General features: G+C 43.6%; 1 long non-coding RNA gene across 1 annotated transcript; it reads right to left on the bottom strand.

Annotated features, from left to right (window-relative positions):
* Positions 1 to 15,868: 15,868 nt before the first annotated feature.
* On the bottom strand, positions 15,869 to 21,199 carry LOC143441619 (uncharacterized). The gene is made up of 3 exons (XR_013109186.1): positions 20,419 to 21,199; positions 18,817 to 19,056; positions 15,869 to 16,980 (listed from the first exon to the last, which is right to left on the bottom strand). It is a non-coding gene; the product is annotated as an uncharacterized LOC143441619 (long non-coding RNA).
* Positions 21,200 to 23,363: the final 2,164 nt, after the last annotated feature.

A 23,363-nucleotide genomic window follows, 5' to 3' on the forward strand; every position in this document is an offset into this window, starting at 1 on the left:
AGAGGGTGGGCAGCCTCATCTAGTCCCTGATTTTAGTGGGATTGCTTCAAGTTTCTCTCCATTTAGTTTGATGTTGGCTACTGTTTTTTTTTTTTTTTCTAATAAGTGGATATTAGGCATAAAGCTCAAAATACCCAAGATAAAACTCACAGACCATATGAAACTCAAGAAGAAAGACCAAAGTGTAGATGCTTCAGTTCTTCTTAGAAGGGGGAACAAAATACTCACAGGAAGAAATACGGAGACAAAGTGTGGAGCAGAGACTTAAGAAAAGGCCATCCAGAGACTGATCCACCTGGGGATCCATCCCATATACAGACACCAAACCCAGACACTATTGTGGATGCCAAGAAGTGCATGCTGACAGGAGCCTGATACAGCTGTCTCCTGAGAGGCTTTATCAGAGCCTGACAAATACAGAGGGAGTTGCTCGAAGCCAACCATTGGACTGAGCATGGGGACCACAATGGAGGAGTTAGAGAAATGAAGGGGTTTGCAACCCATAGGATGAACAACAATATCAACCAACCAGATCCCTGCCCCCCATGAGAGCTCCCAGGGACTAAACCACCAATCAAAGAGTACACATAGAGGGACCCATGGCTCCAGCTGCATATGTAGCAGAGGATGGCCTTGTTGGGCATCAATGAGAGGAGAGACCCTTGGTCCTGTGAAGGCTTGATGCCCCAGCATAGGGGAAGGCTAGGGCAGTGAGGTGGGAGTGGGTGGGTGGGGGAACACCCTCATAGAAGCAGGGTGGGGGAAATGGGATAGTGGATTTCCGGGGGGGGGGCAGAAAAGGGGATAATATTTGAAATATAAATAAATAAGATATCCAATAAAAATTCTAATACAAAAAAAAAAAGAAAGACAGCATCTGAATGATTACACTTATATTAAAAAATAGTTTATTTTACACTAAGATAGAGGTTATGAGAGAAGAATGGAGGATGTAAGAAGTGGAGAGAGAGAGAGAGAGAGAGAGAGAGAGAGAGAGAGAGAGAGAGAGAAGCAAAGACACAAAGACAGAGAATAGAAACCACCTTGGGCAGGCATGCTGGAATGGAACACTAGCATAGACATCTTTATAAAGTCTCCAAGGGAGAGTTGATATCACTAACGAAGCTTGCTCCCTGCTGGCTAGCTCTCATAGGACTGGAAGGCTGCTCAGGGAAAAAAAAGTCATCTACAGTATTACTCAGCTATGAGCCTGTGAACTACAATAATGCTTGGGGTTACAAGACACTGGGTATAATGGTGGCTCAGCTCCTGGATTGAATTTAAGGTCCTTGCTATAGGAGAAAGCACATGGCTGGTACTGAATCTTGCCAGGAACCTGTGGTTGGGGAGTTTGCAGTCTCTAGGGGTGATCCTACGACTATGATTTTGCTAAACAGACACAGTATCAAATGTCCTCTAAATTTTCATCTTCGTACCTTTTGAGAGAAATTTCTTTGTACTGTGAATGGTGGTTAATATAGAAACTCACAACAGGTCAAAACACAGAAAATAAGTATCACGAAATACAGTCACAAGTTGGAAAATCTCTATCATATTCCCTCTCAAAGGCTTAGGGACCATCAATGAAGAGGGGGAAAAGGTTATAAGAGCCAGAGACTGGGGAGGACTGGAGTGTAAGAATGTCTTCTGGACATGATGGGACTTCTGCATGCATTAATTCACAGCAGCTGTGGTTGCCCATATAAGATCCGAACAAGATCAAGCCAGTCAATCTGTTATCATGGAGGGGGAAGGAGTTCATGAGTCGAGGAGCTATGGATAGTTAGTTCATGGCTTTGGGGGAAAGTAAAGCTAGTTTTCCTTAAAGCTGTGGCTCCTGGTAGATCATCCTTTCTCCAGTAAATAACCCCACATACAGAAGTGTGTGGAAAACAAAAATTAGAGTCCATGGGTTATTAAAAGAAAAAAAAAAAAGCCCAGTGGTGGTGGCACATACCTTTAACCTTTAAGCCCTGTACTTTAGGGGCAGAGGTAGAAGGATCTCTGAGTTCAAGGCCAGCTTGGTCTGCAGAGCCAGTTCCAGGATAGCCAGGTCTACACAGAGAAGCCCTCTCTCAAAACAATGAAAACCAAACTAAGCAAGCAAGCAAACAAACAAACAAAAAAAGTGAGACATGAAGTTTGTGGTGCTGTGGAGACAGGGTAGATCAGGGAGGAGGCTAGGGGAGGAGTTGGGGATGAACATGGTCAAAATGCATTGTATAAAATTTATTCAAAGAAGCAGGGTGCTGGTGGTGCACACCTTTAATCCCAGCACTCAGGAAGCAGAGGCAGGCTGATCCGCATTTGAGGCCTGCCTGTTCTATAGAGCAAATTCCAGGATAGCCAAGTCTACACTGAGAAACCCTGTCTTGAAAAGCAAAAACAAACAAAATATTCTCAAAAGAATACATAAAGATGTGAGTTTTAAAAAATTAAGTCCAAGCCAGGCAGTGGTGGCACACGCCTTTAATCCCAGCACCTGGGAGGCAGAGGCAAGTGGATTTCTGAGTTCGAAGCCAGCCTGGTCTACAGAGTGAGTTCTGGGATAGCCTGGGCTTTACAGAGAAACCCTATCTCAAAAAACAAAACAACAACAACAACAACAACAAAACCCAAACCAAACCAAAACAAACAAACAAAAAGATGTATTTATGGGGGCTAGAGAGATGGCTCAGTGGTTAAGACCACCGACTGTTCTTCCAGAGGTTCTGAGTTCAATTCCCAGCAACCACATGGTGGCTTACAACCATCTGTAATGGGATCTGATGCCCTCTTCTGTTGTGTCTGAAGACAGCAACAGTGTACTCATATACATAAAATAAACAAATCTTTAAAAAGAAAAATATTTTAAAAGAAATTAAGTCCAAGCAACAATCACACAAACATGTTTCCAAGACAATTTAATACAGAGATATAGGTTTGGGAACTATAGATAGAGAATTAAGATTGGCTATTTGTGTGTGTGTGTGTGTGTGTGATATTAGGTGTGTATGCACACATGTGTGCATGTTTTGAAGCTAGAAATCAACTTTGAGTATTTCCTCTACCCCTGTATCCTCTACCCCTGTCCTTGCTATCCAGAGATGGGGTTTTTGACTGTACTTGGAGCTAGCTGTTTGGGCTAACTGATTGGCCAGGGAGCCCCCAGGATGCTCCTGTCTCTGCTGCTGACAGACAAGCACTACCCACCTGGTTGTTCTGTGGGTGTTGGGGTTCTGAATTCAGGTCTTCTTGCTTTTGCCATTGGTATTATAACCACTGAGTCACTTTTCCAGTCCTTGTTATTTTTTTTTCTAATCTTCATTTTACCATAATCATTAAAGTGTAAGATTTTACACAAGCTGACTGCTATGCCAATATTCCTTTACTTAATTTTTAAACTATTTCACAAGCAACAGACCATAATAGCTTTGTCAATTTAGATCATTACTTTTTAAAAGGAGATGTCAAGAAATAACTCTGGGCTTCACCATCTTCTAACTCTATCAAAACAAAATGAAAATTTTTTTTCTTCAAATGAATTTACCATTCAGGGCTTGTAGCAATGAGAATCCTTCTTTGTGGACAGGCAAGTATCACAAAATAAAAATTAAAATTCCACTTATGCCGTGGGTAAATGAACTAACTAACTGGAAATATGGTTTACATTCCTTCCTTCATGAAGTGTATTTTCCAGGGTTAATGTAGATGTAATGTTTGAAATGAAAAGATAAAAAATGTTTCCTTAAAATTTACAAATGAGACAAGATGCCTGCTTTCAAGGCTTCCTAGTCAATGCTGTTTAGACTTTATAAGTCATCACAGTAAGGCAGGAGAACCAGTTACAACAGGAAGAAATAAAACTGCCAGTATTCATAGAGTCACAGATGATAAACAGGATGGGCTGTAAAGACAGGCTGACAGCTCCTCTTCCTCCTCCCCCTCCTGTTCCTCCTCCCTCTTCTTCACCACAACAGAATTCATTACCTTCTATAGTATTAACAAACACTGAAAAACAATCTGATTTCTTTTTTTTTTTTTTTTTTTTTTGGTTTGAGACAGCGTTTCTCTGTATAGCCCTGGCTGTCCTGGAACTCACTCTGTAGACCAGGCTGGCCTCAAACTCAGAGATCTGCCTGCCTCTACCTCCCAAGTGCTGTGAGTAAAGGCGTGTGCCACCACTGCCCGCCCGGCAACAATCTGATTTCTTTCTCAAAATTTGCATATACAATAGCTACAGAAACTTGGAGGTGTGGCTCAGTGGTAGAGCATTTGCCCTCCATGCTTGAAGCCCTAGGTTCAGTCCTCGGAATAGCAAGAAACAAACAGGAACAAACTTAGAAAAAGCTTACCTAAATCTTGGCTAAAAGTTCTGCTTAAAGGCAGGTTGTGGGGCCTGGGTATTGAGCTCAGTGGTAAACTGTGTAACTCATCTCAGGATACAATGGGCTCAATCTCCAGCACTGGGAACTCAAATGAGAAGCTACAAAGATGTCAGTGTAGAAAAGAAAAAAAATATATTATAGGAATCACAGTATTATAAGGATGTTGTATTTACAAAATCTATAAAAATTCAATTAAGATTCTCAATTTAAAAACTCCCACAGAGACTATGTGATGACCCAACTTTAAAGTACACACAAAATAACAGAAATGTAAGGCATCTAGGGCCAGTTTTGAAGAAAAGTATATGAGAAAAGCTTCTCACATGAAAACTTACAACAAAGTTTTAGCAATTGAAATTGTGTGGTAATGTCAAAGTGGACACGAGGGACATTTACCTGTCAGTTAACAGAACAGAAGTACATTAGTGGCGTTGCTAATTGGTGGTAAAACACACACCACTCGGTGCAGGTTAACAGGATAATTTATTGCTTCTAAGAAACAAAATAACATCAAATCCTTAGTGTTCATAGAAGTCAGTTACAAATAGATTAAATGTTGACATGATTCAGAAAAAGGGAAGTTTGATCAATGTTTACTGAGTTAAGTAGGAGTGTGCTGGTGTATGCTGCTGTCCTTTAGAGAGACCATAAACAACTACATGTTGTTTATTTCAGAAAGCTCAAAGAACCAGGCATGGTAGCAAAGCATCCTGGGAGTCAAAGGCAGGTAGGTGTCAAGAATGGTTTCAGAGGGGAGGTGGGGGTGGGTATAAATGACTAAAATGTATTACATAAGTCTATGAAACTGTCAAACAATTAAAAATTTTTTAGGAAAAATGAAACAAAATAAAATCAACCAACCCAAGTCACCAGCAACCAGAGAAATGTAAGAGGAAGATTCTTTGCATTTATTGCATTGGTAGAAATTCTGTGTCAGTGCAAAATGTATCATCATACATGTGAAGTAACAGAACCCCAGGTCCACTTGGAAGCATGTTTGGTTCAGCTTTGGAGTGAGATCTGGGTTCTCCATCCAGGGGATGATACACGTTCTGTAAGGTCCAGCCATTTCATTCTAAAGAATACACTTTACAGTACAACATCTCCCATATTTTATACACTGTGTTTCTATAGAAATATCCATAACAAGATGGCCTACGATAGGAAATGTAGGGCCATGAAAGGATAGCTTGGATCCTGGCTGGGCACAGGCCTCGAACACCAGAACCTAGTGGGATAGCAGGTGTTTGGCCACACCCCCAGCCCCCAGGCTCCTGACATGCTATTGACCCACGATTTTCAGTCATGTAGGGCAATACAACCCCTCCTTAAGAGAGGTTTGCATCACCCAGCACAGGTAGAGGGTGTGACTATAGGCCTCAGCCACAAGAGATTTACATACTAATGAGATACCTGAAGGCCAGAGGACATAGCCAATTAAGCGTTTCTTCCCCAGACCCTCCTCCCTACCTATTTAACTCAGGTATGCCCTGAGTTTCATGGGGGGAAGGGGAAGGATCCAGATAGAACCCTGGACTTCCTGGTCTTTGGGGCCTGCTGTGGGGAACCATGGAGAAGGCCTCAGCTATCGAGCCATTGTCTAATCTCCTGTGGAGGACTTTTCTGCGTTCTAGCCATGGAGGCCGCAGATTCAACCAAGCTAGCCGACCTTGCCAAGTGAGTACGGTAACCAACTGGAGCTCTCCCTCTCGACCCTCTTGGCTGAGGGCCAATCCAGCCCGTATGCCCCCAGTCTCAACTCTTCCATGGCTTTCAGTAGTGCCTGGGAGCTCAGGAGTCTGAGACCAGTCGATCCCCGCATGCCTTCTTGTCCTGGAGTCCCCCATCCAAGAGCTCTGCCCCCACGGGACCTCAGACTGAGATCTCCCTGCGCTCCACACCTGGTCACAGTATAGAGTAAACTCAGTCAAATTCCCACGTGCTTTCGCCTCTCTGATCCACGGTAGACAAACCAGAACCACAACACAGCCCAACAGGATCTACGCGCCCACGCCCACACATGAGCTAATCATTCCCCGCAAAGAAAAAAGAAGGTCTAGTAATCAAAATGCTCTTAACAAGGTAAGGCTATGTAGCAGTTAAAATTAATAAAGCACGGCAGTGGTTTTCAGTCCACGAGATAGGGAATTATGTTCATCTCCCTCAAAAAACTCAATCGCCCATGTCTAGACTTGGATAGTTTTGGTTGTCATATTGTGGGGTTGTGCATATTACTAGAAGGTAAAGTGGAAGCCAAAGCTACATTAAATATTAGGAGATGCAAGACAGGCTCACAACAGTTATCTGTCCCCAAATGCCAACATTAAGAAGGGCTAATGAACACTGGTATAGCCATAATCCTACTGGTAAAAGAAAAGATAGTTTACCAGTTGTTCTGGGATTAATTGTGCTAATTGGATTATATTTTAGAGCTCTTTTACTTATCCAAAGTCCCTTATTAATTTACTTTTTTAAAATTGCATTTATTTACTTCTTTGATGGGAAGGAGGATGAACATACTCACACCGAGGTGGAGGTCAAAGGACAACTTGACCATAGTTGGTTCTCTCCTTCTGCCACGGGTCGCCAAGCTTGAAGGCAAGTGGCTTTATCCACTGAGCCGTCTTGCCAATCTGAGTATGTTTCCTTTTAAATGTTGTGGGTTTTATATCTTACAACTTCATTTGAATCAAAATACTGATTCCCGCTGAGACTTCCATTTTGACTTGTGGGTTTAACTTCCAAGTAGTCGAGAACTATATATGTTTCTTTCTATTTTATTTCTTAAAACTTTGTGGTCAGAGAATATACTTTAAATGCTTTAAAATGTTTTAAATGTTTTTGAGGTTGAGGTTGTGGTTTGTCTTAATGAATAGCCCATGAATAAAAATATGTGTTTCTTGCTGTGGGCTCGAGGGCTTGGTAAATGTGATGTAGGTCAATTTGGTAGCTCACGATGAGTCTTCTTATTGCTAGTTTTATGTACACTCATCCTATTGACTTCTGAGGGGCACACATTTGCGTTCTTCATGCTTACCTTGACAATGTCTGCTTCTCTCTGTAGTTCTAGATTGTTGTTGTTTATGTACTTTGAAGATTTATTAAGAGGTGTATTGTACTGTTACATTGTCTGGTGAATTGACATTTTGTCAAATGTTTCCTATTACTCTTATCCTTGGAGGGTGGTGGTGGTGGTGATGTGTGTGTGTATGTACGTGCATGTGTGTGTCTTATGTGTATGTGTACTTGTCTTTTCAGGGCTTGTTAGGGTTCTCCTCTTTGTGAATGTATACCTTTTACTATATTGGGGAAGGTTCTGTGTTTGTTTCCCGGGTGTTTTGAAGGAGTGGCTTACAACAGGGTGCATGCTGACCTTGAACTCACAATCTCCCTATCTCTCTCCTCATTCTTCCGAAGTGCCAGGACTACAGGTGTATACACCATCATGCCCAGATAAATTAAGGAAGATTTTAGAATTATTTTTCTGCACTAATCCCTTTGTCTTTCTAAGTAAGCCTCCCATGACCTAAATGCTAGATATATTTTTTTTCCAATTGTTCTTGGGGCTGTGCTTATTTTTTAAAGTCCTCCCCCTGATAATTTGTATAACTCTGTTAGGTCGTGCGGATCTGTACACTAGCACATGGTCTACTCCAGCCTCTTCATCATGCTTCTGAGCCTGTCCAATGACCTGTTCCCGTGCTCTGGCTCTTCAGTGCTGCCTTCTACTAGCATCGTGGTCAGTTTCTGTGCTGCTCTAGACTGAATTTATTCATGCATATTTCTTCAACATTCATATTTACCATATAAGGAGTGTTAGGACAGATGCTTGAAGCCTTCAAAGCCTTCATTTAAAGCTTCTAATTCTGAATCATGAGTTTAATGATAATTTAAATGAACCCCCCCAGCTTCTTTTCTTTCTCCCTCCCTCCCACTCTCCCTTTTTCTTCCTTCCTGTCTCCCTTCCTCCTTCCCTCCCTCTCTTTTTCCATCCGGCCCTCCTCCCTTTCTTCTTCTCTTCTTCCCTCTCTCACACTGAAGGTCAAACTCTGAGCTCTGAGCGGTCAGACCAAGCCCTCTACCACTGAGCCATACCCTCAACCACTGCAACATAGTTTCTTGTTACCGATTCTCCTTTTTTGTTACTTCTCTGGTCTACTCATTTTTTGGGCAGCTAGAGTTTAACATTTAACTGCTAGGCTCTTGGCCATGGCCAGTAAAAAGAATGTATTCTGGTTGGGACTGCCTTACAGGTCCCTGTCCTATGCTCAGTTGTGTCTGCTCATCGGTGTGCTCATACTGGGAAGGCCACAGTGCAAGTCAGCGGTTTAGTCCATTGCCGCCACAGAGAGCTATTTTCTTCTTACTCTTCAGTTCTTAGCTCCTAATGTTTGCTATTCCCTTGTAATTATCTTCCGTTTCTAAGACCTCCTTAGCCTTCCACTCCTGCTCCAGTTTCCTGGTCCTGGGAGTTTCATGGCTAGTAAACAGTTGGTTCCTGATTCAGGTCAGTGCCGTTCAAAGTGACCAGGCATCACATTGCGTGGAGCCTGTGAGAAGTGTAAATTCTCAGTCTTCCTCCCTAGACCTACTCAATAAGAAACTCTGGGGACTGGGGTGCAGAAACACCTTGAACATTTCTACATCATTCACGTCTACCCTAGTGTTTGAAAAGCACTAGCTTAGGTGACTAAGTCGGGAAACTCTTCAAACAAGACATCAAAAAAACCTGGAAGTATTTTGCCTTGACTATGGCAGCCAACAACACTCTTCAGTTTTCAAAAGTTTGAATCTTATGCCTTTAGAGTGTTTCAATGAGTCTTTCCTACTTGGGAGATTTTTGAAGTAGAGACAGAATTTGAGAAGTGCAAGAGGAAAGCGGTGGCAGCCAGTAGACAGGAGAGTGGTAAGGTAGTCAATGCTCAAACGTGGAGGAGTAGGTGCTACGGGCACTGAGGTCAGTAAGGGAGACGTCCCTGTTAGGGCTGCCATCCTTTTGATGGTATCAGACGGTGTGGACGCAAGAGCCAAAGAGCGTGTTTACACAGAGCTTCTTCAGGTAGCTGTATGAATATATGCAGAATATGGATTTGAAGAATAAGAAAGCAGGGTACTATTTCAGCATCTTATTGACAGATAGGCACAATTACTTCAGTGACTTCTCTGGGCTGTCACATTACTAGCAGACTGTTGAGCCTCTATTAGCCTTAGGGCTTGTCCTCCCAGACTTCAGTAATTGACAGGTGACCTAGACAATGCATACTGTGAACATTTCACCATGAACACTAATAACTCAAAAGACAGGTAATAGATTTTGCTATGTTCATCTGCTCATACCTCCCTGGTCCCCAAATTCTCAGAATAAATGTCTGAGCAAGTGGCGACTGCAGAGACTGACGACTTGTTCAGACAATGTGAGTCCTGTGGGAGGTGAGTCTTCCAAAAGTCCCTCCTCTGCATTCAACACTTTAAGATGTGCCTGTTTTTTTTTTTTAAACAAAAATTATACTGTTTTTAGAAACTGGCCTACAGTAAGATCGAAAATGCAGCTGTTAATCAAGCCCAAGTCCCTGTTGAAACCTTAAGACCGATTGAAAGTGATTTGTCATCTCTTCACGTTGCCAGGGCAGACTAGACTTTGACCCAAGGAACGTGCGTGTAGTCGTATTTATACAGTAAGTAAGGCTGGGATCCAAAATTCAGTGTTGATAGGTACTGCTAAGGTACAGATAACAGAGCCTCTAAAGCTAAATTCTGCAGCTGAATGCAGCTTCATTTATCTTATTTTAATGGCCCCATTCATTTTGCACAGGAAAACATTTCTGTTTGGTTTTCTCATCATGGCTGGGGTGTGGGATACAAGCATAGAAGGGTCAGAACCAGAAGGACTGAAAGAGAGTCTTCGTGGATGGCTGGAGAAGAAACTCTCTAAATGGTTTACAGCCACTCTCCCAGATGGATGCCTTGTAAGAAAGCCCCTCTTGCAGCAGTAGAATGACCAGCTCCTTTGATGGGAATGGTGCTTCAAGTGCAGGGAGCCAGAGATTCCTTTGTCCTAAGTCCGGACTGGGTAGGCCATAGTGTATAGCACCAGCCCCACACAGCATAGTTAGGAAGCCACTTGTTCTGAGAACAGAACGCAGACAATGCATTGACTAATAGAGGAAATGGAGGACCAGAGCTGCCCTTGCCAAGGAGCAGGACCTCTTATTTCCAGACTTCCTCGGGTTGGGTGAGTGACCAGAACTGAGGAGGGAGACTTGAGCGGGACCTTGTGCCTGGTATGCTCTGCTGTGGGAACAATGACCAGGGAAGTAAAGGACCGCTGTATTCAATCTCCCCTTTGTACCAAATAGCCTATTTTTCTTCTAGGATTTGCCTTCCTTCCTCTAATTTACTACTTTGTTGTCGGCTGAGTGAGTACCACTCATTTGTTCAGTGTGATGGTTTGTAAGACTTCATTCTGTCTGCACTCTCCCTGCCTATTCAGGCTCTCTTCAGGCATGGCTGCTTGCCCAGTACCTTGGCATCCACACGTAACATGCAGTGGGATGCCATGCTGCTGTCTTGGTATTGACCATACATACCCCTGGCGCTCCCTCCCAGTCTCCTAAGAGCAGGCAGATAGACTGGGGATGCATAAGCTAAGACTAAGAAACCTAATACCAAGCCAGTTTGTGCTTCCTATAGGCAACATGCTTTATCTTAACCTTTTAGTAGAAAATTGCAGAGAAAACAAACAAGAAATTCTTCCGAGTTGTTCCCTCCTGCTTTCTTTATGGTCAAACCTTATTATCCTGTTGGGGCTGACTCGTGCAGGGTTCGCAGGGAATAAATAATTTGTTTCAGAGCCTCTTACATTTTCTGACAAGTTCTTTTGTCAGATTTTGCTGCCCCTGTTAAGGCATTAATCTGAAGTGTCACCTGCTTAGGTTCGCAACTGTTCCGTGTGAAAACTTGTCACTGCTTGGAGAAAAAGCCACAAGGAAAGATATTGCATTCAGTGGCTTTCACCCCACAACCGCTTTCTGTATTGCCAGTGCCAAGATGGCTCACAGCATAAGCTGGCTGTTGGGAGGAAATTGCATCGAGACCAGATTTCATTATCATTAAATAAAAATGCCGTTGGGGAAATCATGGTGTCTTTAGCAGGGCATCATTGACTCCTCTCCAGTCGTCTGTCTCTTTCAAAGCCGAGCGTTCCCTCCCTGCATCCATATCACGTGTGAAAACAGCTGCTTTTTGTCCTGGGAGGACCATGCTTGTGCCAGGCACAGAAAGCCCTGGAAGGCAGCACTGCGTGGAGCCACTGCACTAAGCCTACCCTAGACATTCCTTCTGTGTGGGTGTGGATGGCGGTGGACGTGGTGGGGTGCCCCAGCAAGTTCCCTGGCAGCTCCCAATGCTGTGAGAAGCATTTTCATCTACTGGGATGTGGGGTGAGGGGGACCCCTAGAATATTTATACTTCAGGATGCCTTTCCTTTTCTTTTAAATGCAATGGCCAAATTACTGGTTTCAGACAATGAGAATTCCTATTGGCATGCAGATGCATCTCTATAAGGAAAAAGGTACCAGGTAGTGTCTTCCCAGAGAACTGTAATGTATCAAATTGCGCCTACCCATTTACGGAGTTCCAAGAGGAAGGAATGATCAACTCTGAGGGATGTTTGAGGTTCCTTTATTCCCATGGCTTGTGGCATCTATTTCCAGGCTCCTGGTCATCCTCAAAAGGTCTTCATTTCATTCCTGTACTGGCCTGGTGCTACGGAGGAACTGTGTGAGGGGAAAACACCAGAGGGACACACACCTTGTGGGCGTGGAAACCAGAGAATTGTGTCCTTTCCCACATCCTTTTAAAATTGCAACAGGGAAAGTCTCTTAGCAGAGAAGTCCTGGAGATTACATTTCCAGATGTGATTTGAAAGTCTAATACAGAAATCACCTGACATGGGCATTGCATCCACCACAGGAAAGCTGTCAGGAAGGAGAACACTGAGCTAGAAGCACTCTCTTTAAATGTGCCTTTCTGCAACTAGTCGCTGGAATTGGCAGTGATTTCCCTTGCAATGTAATGGTTTTTTATTTTTTGTCGGGTTTTTTTTTTTTTTTTTTTTTTGGCTTCACCTTTAATTTCTAAAATTGTTTTCTAACGTAATGTCACTGCTGGTGAAAGTAGGTTGCTGCTGGAGAACTAAATGGCCTCTGTTTTCTTTCAGGGGACTGGGAATACAATCGCCTCTGATGGCTGGGCCAGGTCTCCCCAGACTGTTGAGAACCATTATAAAGATGACTCCCACCAAGCCAGCAAATCTTGCATCTCTGGCAACCGGGCCATGCTCAAACTGAGACATAGCACCAGGAGTTCACACATACACGGTAGCCTTTGTCTCAGTACTGTTTAAATCTCCGGGGATAAGAGGTTCTTTCTGATGCCAGCAGGTCGGACTGCCCTCATGAACAATGATAGTTAGGTCTTGGAAAGTTCTTCCCCCTTCTAACTCTCCAGGTATACATTTCCCTCCCCGTGTTCAGTCACCAGAGCTGAAAATGGTCTCTTTTTGTGGGAAATGGCGCCTTCTAAAGTGAGCCGCAATCATTGGCTCTCCCCAATTCCTCCTTGCTCAGATGGAAAAGCCTTTAAACTGAGGTCCCAGTGGTTTTTGCTTCCCCCCCCCCTCCATTTTGGAAACTTTCATCATTGAATTGGGAAAGGATTCAGAAGCAAGGGGTGGTGGAAAGCAGCTTTATGCAAAGAGGGAAAAGTAAAGTAAACGGTGGAGGTGAGGAGGTGAGAGGAGGCTGGGAAGTGCGTGGTATTAACTCCAGTGTGGGTCTCATTCCCCAGGTGACCTTTGGCACTTAAGTGAAGGAAAAATAGCAGGCTGGGCATTTTTGCCCATCCTGTCAGGACTTTCCAAACTCAACATATTTCCTTTATCATCCTTTCAGGCTGTCAGAAAACCCCTAGAATATTTATACTTCAGGATGCCTTACTTTTCATTTAAATGCGATGACCAACTTACTGATTTCAGATGATGAGAATTCCTGTCGGCATGCAGATGCATCTCTATGAGGAAAAGGGTACCAGGCAGTGTCTTCCCAGAGAACAGCCACGTGTCAGAGTTTGTCTACCCATTTACATTATAGAGTTTCAAGAGGAAGGGAGGTTCAACTCTGAGGGGTGTTTGAGGTTCCTTTACTTACAGTCACTTTATGATTTGCCATTTAATAACAATGGAGGAGAAAAGGGGTCATATTCAGTAGGAGAAAAAAGGAGAGTACATCAAGGAGCTGATTTATACAAAATCTTGGTGAACTATGTTTTATTGGTGGGGAGATATGTGAATATCTTAAATAATTCAGCATCTTTGAGCATGAAAATGGAGAAATCAAAATGCCAACATCTTTTTTTGCTAAATTGATTCTGTTTTTATTCCAAATTATGAATAGGCAGAAAGGGCTATCTTTCCCTTTTGGCCCAGTGAATTGTGTGTAAACTGACCTGCAGAGACAGGCAGCATAGCTGCTCTAGGATGCTGGCTTATAAACTGGAAGATCAAAGTCAGCTTCTCCGTTTGTGAGGACAGAGAGTTTTCTAGTTTATGAATGTTAAGTTCACCTCTGTGGAGCAATCATGAACTTCAACTATTATTTATAGAACTGTTAATAGGATAAAGCACATGTGATAATGTCTGTGGTTGTCTGCTGGTCTAACCTGAAGACCACAGGTTGTCACCGTTTTACTGTGTACGGTGAATCTGCAAAGAGAGGAGAGAGGGGACGTGAAAGATCCATTTTCTCCTGTGGGTCTCTGGTTTGGTGGGAAAGAAGGGTCAGAAGCTCAGCTAAGGTACAGCTTGGGATGAGGTTCATCGTGACAGTGTTTTCCTTCTTGATGCCAGTGATGGCGGCATGTTAGCTGATGTCTAACGGACAGAGTTCTTGTTGCGTTGTTAAGTGTGGTGTGAGGAAATACTGAACAGGTAGGAAAAGAGAAGAAATGTCCTTTGGCAAAAAGACTGATGCAGTCTCCAAATAATATTAATCCATAAGCTAAGAACAGTTTTCCTACCCAAACAAATGAAGGATATAATAATTGCATTTTAGCTTATTAGTGTCTGTCTGTCTGTCTGTCTGTCTGTCTGTTTACCTGTCTGTGTATATAGAGGACAGAAGCCAGCCTCATGTGTTGTTCCTCAGACACCATCCACCTTGTTTTTAAAGGCAGCGTTTCTCACTGGGACCTGAGATTTGACAAATTGTCCAGTTTGCCTGGGCATCCAGCCCCAGAGATTCACTCCATCGATTCCTCCTCACTGCTGGGATTACATACACAGGATTTCTCTTCTCATCTGATTTTCACGTGTTTGCTGGAGATCACACTCAGGTCCTTAAACACTTCATAGCCAGAGCTATCTCTGTATCTAAACTTACCAATCACTCCCATCATTGTCACCGTCATCACCACCATCATTTAAGAATGGAGGCTCATTGTTAGCTTGGTGTTAGAAGGGAATCCTAACTACCAGATGAATGGTGTCTTTCAAATGAATCTCATCTGACCAGACAACAAAAGCAACATGTAAGTCAAAATCAGTTTGAGATCTTATTTCTTTCTTCTAGTAACTTGTGACATGCATCTCTTTTAATGTCAAAATTCAAACATCTCTCACCACTTAATTTATTGTCACACCACCCAGTACTTACTTTAGAGACAAAGTCACCTTTAACCTTAATAGCAAGAATGAAGCAAAGTAGGTAAGCAATATTCCTTGGGGCTCAAGTAGTTTCAAGTGCCTTTAAAACAGCTCCTTAGTGTCTGGTTCCAATAATAAATGCAGAGCCAACTTCCTGCCCTCTCTCCAGTGTGAACTATTAGTCACACACTCAGCCATTCCCAGGTAGCGGCTGCAGCACCCAGTCTCACTGGGATGAATCACTCCGGAGGCTCTGAAGCAAAATGCTGGGGAAGGAAGCTGTTCAAAAAGTGATTTTTTTTTTCAGCATCCTTTGTGTGGCTCAGTGGTGAGAGCAGATCCTAGCAGCCAAAGGAAGCAGCGGCTTGAGTAAGTGTGAGCAAGCAGAGCTTCCAAAGGCACTCGTCTTTTCTACCGTGTTTGTTGTAGTGGATGATTTCTAAAAATTGAAATGACATTTATTTACTTATGCACGAAATGCACATATGTGTGTAGGTCAGGGAAAACTTTCAGGATCTGGCTCTCTCCTTCTTCCATTTGGTCCTAGGTATTAAACTCAGGTTGCCATTCTTGGCAGTAGGGACTTTTGCCCACTGAGCCACCACTCCAGGCTATGGTAATTGTGTGTTAAAAGACATCATTAAGATTCTATACCAATCAAAACTTCTCTCTGACTCTGAAAGGACCCGTTGGCTCTCTTACATACTCGACTCCCTCCGAAACATCTGGACTAAGCAAAGATTCCCCTGGACCCATGGCTTAGTAATCAGACCAGCAATGCAGGGATATTTTTCTGGCAAAATTTATCATTGAATTTAGATACTTAAAAGAAGTTGAAGGGAGGCTGGAGAGACGGTTCTGCAGTGAAGAGCATTTGTGAGATTTCCAGAGGACCAGGGGTTCAATTCCCGGCATCCACATAGTTGCCGACAGCCATCTGTAACTTCAGGCCCAGAGGTTAGAGAATCCAACTCCTTCTTCCAGCCTTCACCGGCACTGAATGTACACGGTGAGCAGACATATAGGCAAGAAAACACTCATACATATAAAATAAAAATAAATAAATCCCTAAAACTAAATTTGGGGAATGTAAAGATAAAGACTGAGGATCCTCCTAACCCAGTGGGAAATGATGACATCATAGAATGCGTGGAGAAGGGTAAGGGGGTGCTGTTTGCAGGAACTGTCACATGGAAACGTTGCCACAACGGTAACTTAGGACCAGAGTAGGACAAACTACTTCCTGTAAAGTAGAGGTTCTCAACCTGTGGGGCACAGCCACTTTGAGAGTTGAGGGAGCCTTTCACAGGGCTCAAGTGGAAAACACAAATATTTACATTACGATTCATAACAGTAGGAAAATTACAGTTATGAAGTAGCAAGGAAAATGATGCTATAGTCAAGGATCACACAAGGAACTGTGTTAAAGGGTGGCAGTATCAGGAAGGTTGGGAGCCACTGCTGTAGGATTAGAATACCTTTTGCTATCCCATCTCCTGTTTTCCTGTAGCAATTTCTAAGTGTCTGCTACCTGGTGACGCAGACTAAACTGAGCAGTGAGGCTTCTCTTCCGCATCCCCACTGGTGTTCCTTCTGTTACTGTATTTTACAGTTTGGCCACCATGTTTTCTGGGTCTTCCTGTTTCCCGCTGACAATATCTCCTATTCTTGATGACTTTTCCTCAGCCTGATGTCTTTGTGTTGCACAGCACTCCTCTTTTCTAACTTCCAGGATGGCCTGTTCCGTGCTGTCCCGGGTCTTGATGGGTGGTTGAGTAACGGTGCCCTTTGAATGAGCAGTGGATGCTGAACTTTCAAATGAAAGCTGCATCCCACCATGCTTCTATGCTTCTATGTTTAAAAGGTTGTTTGGATCAACAAGATGCTCCCAGGCCCCAGTGGAGATGACGTTAGCTGAAACATCCAACAAAGGGGAGAGAGAACTGTAGAGACTGTATACAGAAGTTAAGCACGGCACCTGGTTGAGGGATGGGGCCACCCATACATCTCAAAACTATTAACCCTGAATTGCTCCTGTCTAAAGGAAAGAGTGGAGCAGAGAAGAAACTGAAGGAAAGGTCATCCAGAGACTGACCCACCTGGGGCTCCATCCCATATACAGACACCAAACCCAGACATTATTGCTGATGCCAAGAAGTACTTGCCGATAGGAGCCTGATATAGTTGTCTCCTGAGAGGCTCTGCCAGAGCCTGACAAATACAGAGCAGATGCTTGCAGCCAACCATTGGACTGAGCATGGGGACCCCAATGGCAGAATTAGGGAAATCAAGAGGTTTGCAACCCCATAGGAAGAACAACAATATCAACCAACTAGACCCCCCCCCCCCCCCGCCAGAGCTCCCAGGGTCTAAACCACCAACCAAAGAGTACATATGGAGGGACCCATGGCTCCAGCTGCATATGTAGCCGAGGATGGCCTTATCTGGCATCATTGGAAGGGGATGCCCTTGGTCCTGTGTAGGCTCAATGCCCCAGCGTAGGGGAAGGCTAGGGCAGTGAGGTGGGAGTGGGTGGGTGTGGGGGGGGTGAGCACCCTCATAGAAGTAGGGGGAGAGGGAATGGGATAGGGGGTTTGTGGAAGAGAAAGTGGGAAGAGAGATAACATTTGAAATATAAATAAATAAAATAACCAATAAAAAATTTTTAAAAATCATGATTCAGTGCTAACTCTTATAAAAGGTTATTGCTGACTTCATGAGACCTGCAGACACTGAGGGCATCTGCCACTCCCCATGGCCTCTCTGTGACTTGTGTCTCAGCTGTTTTGTTCTTATTTCTATGTTGTGTGGCAGTAAAGGGCTTCTTGGGAACAGCTAAAGTGACACACACTGGTTAACCAGACAGTTTCATTTTAAGCTTAGACGTTCTTGTCTTTATAATAGGACTCCTTTTAGAGCACAGACTTGTCATACAGAAGATAGACAGCCTTGAAAATTCTTGGAGAGAAACATCTTTCAGTTGCTTTTGAAGGGAGATGAACGTGACTGTGTAAGAGAAGCTGAGAAACTCTTTGTCTCTTCACGCATTTGGCTCTCTGTCTGGCTATCTGACTTCTGAAACAGTTGGAGATACAAATATTAAGTTTGGCTTAAAGATGTCCTCAGTGAGAAATACTACCCCAGCTTTAAAGGGTGTGGAGAGCTTTGGGGGCCGCTTGGCAGGAATCTGACATGGGCCAGGACAAGGAAGTGGGCTTCTGGGCCACTTAGCAGGAATCTGACATTGGGCCCCATAAGCTCTCCACAAAAGGGGGAAAAAAGTTTCAAACATTTAGTAAAAGTTAATAGTGGCTAAATTTCTAAGTCTGCACTTGTGAAATTCAATGCTTCAATCTGCTAATTTGCCAAGGCATGATTTACTCACAGTTCATAAACACGTTTAAGTGCTCAGTAAGAAACACACAACCTTCTCCAAATTTATGAGAGATTGAAACATCAGTTCATTCAATGTATGGGATGGACAGATTATTATGATGTATATATCACATATGTACAATATGTAATATAAGTAAATAATATACACTTGCCTGTTTTTCAAAACGTGGATGGTTTAACTATGTAGCCCCTGCTGTCCTGGAACTCACTCTGTAGACCAGGCTTGCCTCAAACTCTCAGGGATCTGCCTGCCTCTGCCTCCCAGGTGCTGGGATTAAAGGCATGTGCCACCACCGCCCAGTTTATGATGTATATTTTTTAAGTGGACATTAGGGAAAGAGAGCTGGCACATACCAAGACCATAACCAGAAGGGATGTCTCCTCCATGTTGGAGGCTTCTTATATTTGAATGTGGCAGTGTGATGGTTTGAGCACCTTTGGTGGAAGAGCTGACAGCTGTTTCCATCACTGGAGCGCTTAAGAAAACTTTAAGTTCTTAAAGCCTGTGGATTAATATTGAAGATGAAATCCACACAGTTTCATGAGGGTAGAATGGTAGAGGGTAGAATCCACACAGTTTCATGAGGGTAGACCCTGCAAAGAATGTAGATGTTAAGAATATGACAGCTGATAATTTATACTTTTAAGGCAAAGTATCTGTCTTTGTTCAACAGAAGAGTCTCAAGGCAGAGAATGAGGAATTTCCTCCCTAAAGCAAAACATACTTATTTTTGGGAACAATTGTTGGAAACCATATAAAGGTTGGAAGCTCCAGAAGAGTAGTTGGGGCGGGATGGATGGCTCAGTGGGTACAATGCTTGCTGTGCAAGCCTTAGACTTCAGTGAGATCATTCTTAGCATCCATGTGAAGCCCTGGGTATGTCTACAATTCTAGTGCTAGGAGGTGAGGCCGAGGGGTGGCACAGACAGGCAGATCCTTGGGACTTGCTGGCCAATCATTCTAAATAGAACAGTGAGTTCTAGGCTCAGTAAGAGGCGCTGTGGAAAGCAATAGAGTAAGGCATCTGACATGAACTTAGTCTCTACATGCATATGCACAGATGGGTGCGCGCGTGCGCGCGCATGCGCACATACACACACACACACACACACTTAAAAAATCAGAGTAAAACGGCATATAATCCTGTCAATCAAACACAATTGCTGTTATATTAATACATGTCACATATTTTCTCCTATATAATTGACCAATTTTCTTTAATAAGGCATCATTCCTATTCAATGTGCTGTTTGAATCTGCTTTTTGTATTTTAATTCAAAAATATATCCTAAAGGAGACATTTCCCTGGGGAAAGAGGGTTTAAGATCATCTGGTACAGAGAAAGCATTAGAAAGAAGGAAACTGGAAGCAGAGATACAGAAAACCAAAGATCTCTTCTGGTGTTCTCTGTCAGATAGGAATATGAATGTGGGCAAGGGTGGGGTGGGCGTAGACCTCACTCTTTTTATAGTCAAAAGATCAAATTCCAGACGTCAATAAATGCATCTCAAACTAAGTTCCTCATTCAGGCCCCGGTTTTTTCTCCTACCAGCTGGGAGCCTTTGAACATGCTTCTGAATATCTTTGAATCTTTGACTCAAGAAAATTGAGTGAGCTAGGCATGGCAGTCCACACCTTTAATCCCAGCACTCAGGAGGCAGAGGCAGGCAGATCTCTGAGTTTGAGGCCAGCCTGGTCTACAAACAGCGTGAGTTCCAGAACAACCAGGACTACACAGAGAAAACAAAATGAAAAAAGTAAAAGAAAAAATAAAAATTGAATAATTAGTATAGTGAGTCTGAGGTGCTTCATATATTGGATCTTATCCTAGTGATAAATTTTGTGGGGAAGGAATTATTAACTGCAATATTCACACAAATCCATAGAAAGGTCATAAGGTCAATCTTCCCAGCATGTGGCAAGGCTGACACCCAAACCCAGATCTTCTTCCTTACTATGTTGGTGCTTCTTGTTCTTCACATGTGACACAGAGCTACTGTTCCATTTCTTCCTGCTTCACGGTGTGTCTGGAAGATGCATGACCCATCACCTTTGAAATACTGTCAAACATAGTGGGCGAAATTTTGTTTATGTCATCTCAGACAAGTCCAGTTTCAAGCTACCTGCTTTAATACATGCCTGGATCGCTTGCCCACCCTTCACAAGTTACATGAGTGTGAAGACTCAGAGAAGCACATCCAGGGCAGCTAAGGGTGACCTTCAGCTGACCAGGCTGTCTTTGGTACGCTGTGATTTCTCCGGTTTGCCTGTACAACCCTCTGTTGCTCCCCAGTGAAAGTTCGTGTCAGTCTGTATGTTGATGACAGGCTTCAAACCTCAGTGAGTTCCAACGCAGGCTGCTGCAATGTGGATGAAATAAACCACGCTTCACACTGCGTCCAGACACTTTGAAGAAATGTGGGGTGACTTCTAAAAGATTGCCTTGGATAAATAAAGCTTCAGCTTGTACCTTTCCAGATGACCAGCCAAGAAGCCCCAGGTGCAAATGAATCAGCAGACGGGGCCCTCTCAGCTGAGACAGCACAGGGCCCATGTGTCCACAAACAGCTGGACAGTGGCTGGGCTCTTGGCTGGGCTAAGCTTCAGATGTGGCCTGGCTAGGGGGCTGATTCAGGGAGAAACACTGCTTCCTCCCTGAGTCATGAGCCTGGCTTGGAACTTTTGCAGGCTTCTGCTTAGGTAACTTGCCCAGTGTTCGTGGGCTTCTGCAGCTGACAGCTGAATCTAACGTGGCAGGGCAAGTAGTTCTCCAGAAGGCTGGGGAGTGGTGATGTGTGGCAATAGGGAGGTTGAGTTACTATTTAAAAGACTCGATCAATGTTGGGAGGTTTCTGAGAAAAAAAATTGAAATTTATCAGATGAACTGAAAAGCAGATAGAAACCAGAGGGGGATTTACCTGTGATGGAGAGCTCTTTCCACCGGGCATTTCACTATACAAGCCAGGCTGATGGAAGACCTTGGCCCACAGTTGTAGCAGTAAAATTAGCCAAACAATATAACAATAGCTAGGTTTGTGGTTTGTGACAGGATGACAGGCAAAAGAGAAGCTCATTAGACCTTTACCTGATCAAGCCAGGAGTATCTCTTGTCTGGTTTTTTGTTTTTTTCTTGTGTGTGTGTGTGTGTGAGAGAGAGAGAGAGATATTTATTTATTTATTTATTTATTTAATATACAGCATTCTACCTGCATGTATGCCTGCAGGCCAGAAGAGAACATCAGATCTCATTATAGATGATCATGAGCCACCAAGCGGTTGCTGGGAATTGAACTCAGGACTTCTCGAAGAAGAGCAGCTGGTGCTCTTAACCTCTGAGCCATCTCTCCAGCCCTGTCTCTTGTCTTTTAATTGTATATAGTCTTGGGTAGGGTCAAGTTTGAGGTTTCTAGAATTTATATTGTTAGAGCCCAGACCCTCCAGATTGTGCTGCAATGAGCCTACAGATGTGGCCTCACCCACTGGAACCCCTTTCCCCTCATAGTTACTAGGAAAGCTAACACTACTCTCCAAAGAGGCAGATCTCAGCCTCACCCCACCTCAGGGTCCACGGAAGCTTGACTGGGGTTACCTATTAACTCAGTCCCACTCCCCTATCCTGAATCCCTGTGACCTTTGTCATGTAGCATACATAGGTCACACATTAACCAAGCTTCTTCCTCACAGTCCAGGATCCCCGTTACCCCCAAAAAACCTTTCAGAGTAAACATTGATCTTTATCTCCCAGGACTGATGCGTCTCATTCCAGACCTCTGCCATACTGTTTACTGCTGTGTCAATACACCTGTCTCTTGAAGGAAATTTTATTCAGGACCTTCCTTTTGGATCCTCTCTCTCCTCCTCTGAAAACCTAACATATAGACAGACAATAGACGATTTCCTGGAGGTAGAGACTCTTCCATAATGTAGGAATTTTGAGTCATCATCCATACTAACATGAGACTTTTGGTGGTTATGCAGTACCTTTTGAGTCACCATGCTCCCAAGTAACTCAATAAATTCACAAATTCATTGGTTCACTAAGTTGAATGGATTTTATTATTATTATTATTATTATTATTATTATTATTATTATTATTATTGTTAGTAGTAGTAGTTCCCTCTGTGTGACATGGGGTGACTTGCATCCTTGCTTTGGTGGCAGTTGCAGGGCTCCTCCTCCTGTGGATGATAACACAGGCAGCAAGGCTGAGGAAAAGCCAGGGTAGAACATTTCCAGGGGAAATCCTGATATGGCCACTTTCCCCTGTGTGGTAACCGGCTGACGTGGCTTCAAGCTGTGGTGGCAGTCGTGTGGCTCTTGCTATGGGTGATAAGATGTGCAGCTGTGGTGTGACAAGAGAGGCCTTTGATGCCTACTTCACTAGACAAGATAGAGTGCCGTGGCTGGGCAGTAAAGATAATTTAGTAGGACCCCGGGACTCTTTTGAGATTGCTCGTGGCTTTGCTGGTGGGACGTGATCTCTCTGGCTGATCTGGAAACTTGGAGGAGCATATAAATTGGGTTTATAAGTTCTAAGTGACCAAGAGGGTCTGAGACGAAAGAAAATCAGACACGAGGGACTTATCTGAGTCACCTGAGAGCAAATCCAGCAGAATTTGTGTTGAGCTGTGTTTCCTACAGGGGATAAATGAACAAAAAGACACAGGCTGTGCTTCAGCCTCTGGAAGTTGTTAAAGCTCAGGCGACATTCACCAAAAGTATGAATGACAGAAAGGAACTTTCCTTATGCACATTGTCCTGCTTCTGTGAAGAGGGGGAGTCTTGTGCAGTGGGGATTACCTCAGCTGCTTCCCTAAGGAGATGGCCAATGTTGCCTGCAGATGCAGCCTATGCAAGACAGAGATCACAAGTTGAAGTGTGGGGCTGTTGGTCCCTGGC

Source organism: Arvicanthis niloticus, chromosome 3 (genome assembly GCF_011762505.2).
Source record: "Arvicanthis niloticus isolate mArvNil1 chromosome 3, mArvNil1.pat.X, whole genome shotgun sequence".
Taxonomy (NCBI): Eukaryota; Metazoa; Chordata; class Mammalia; order Rodentia; family Muridae; genus Arvicanthis; species Arvicanthis niloticus.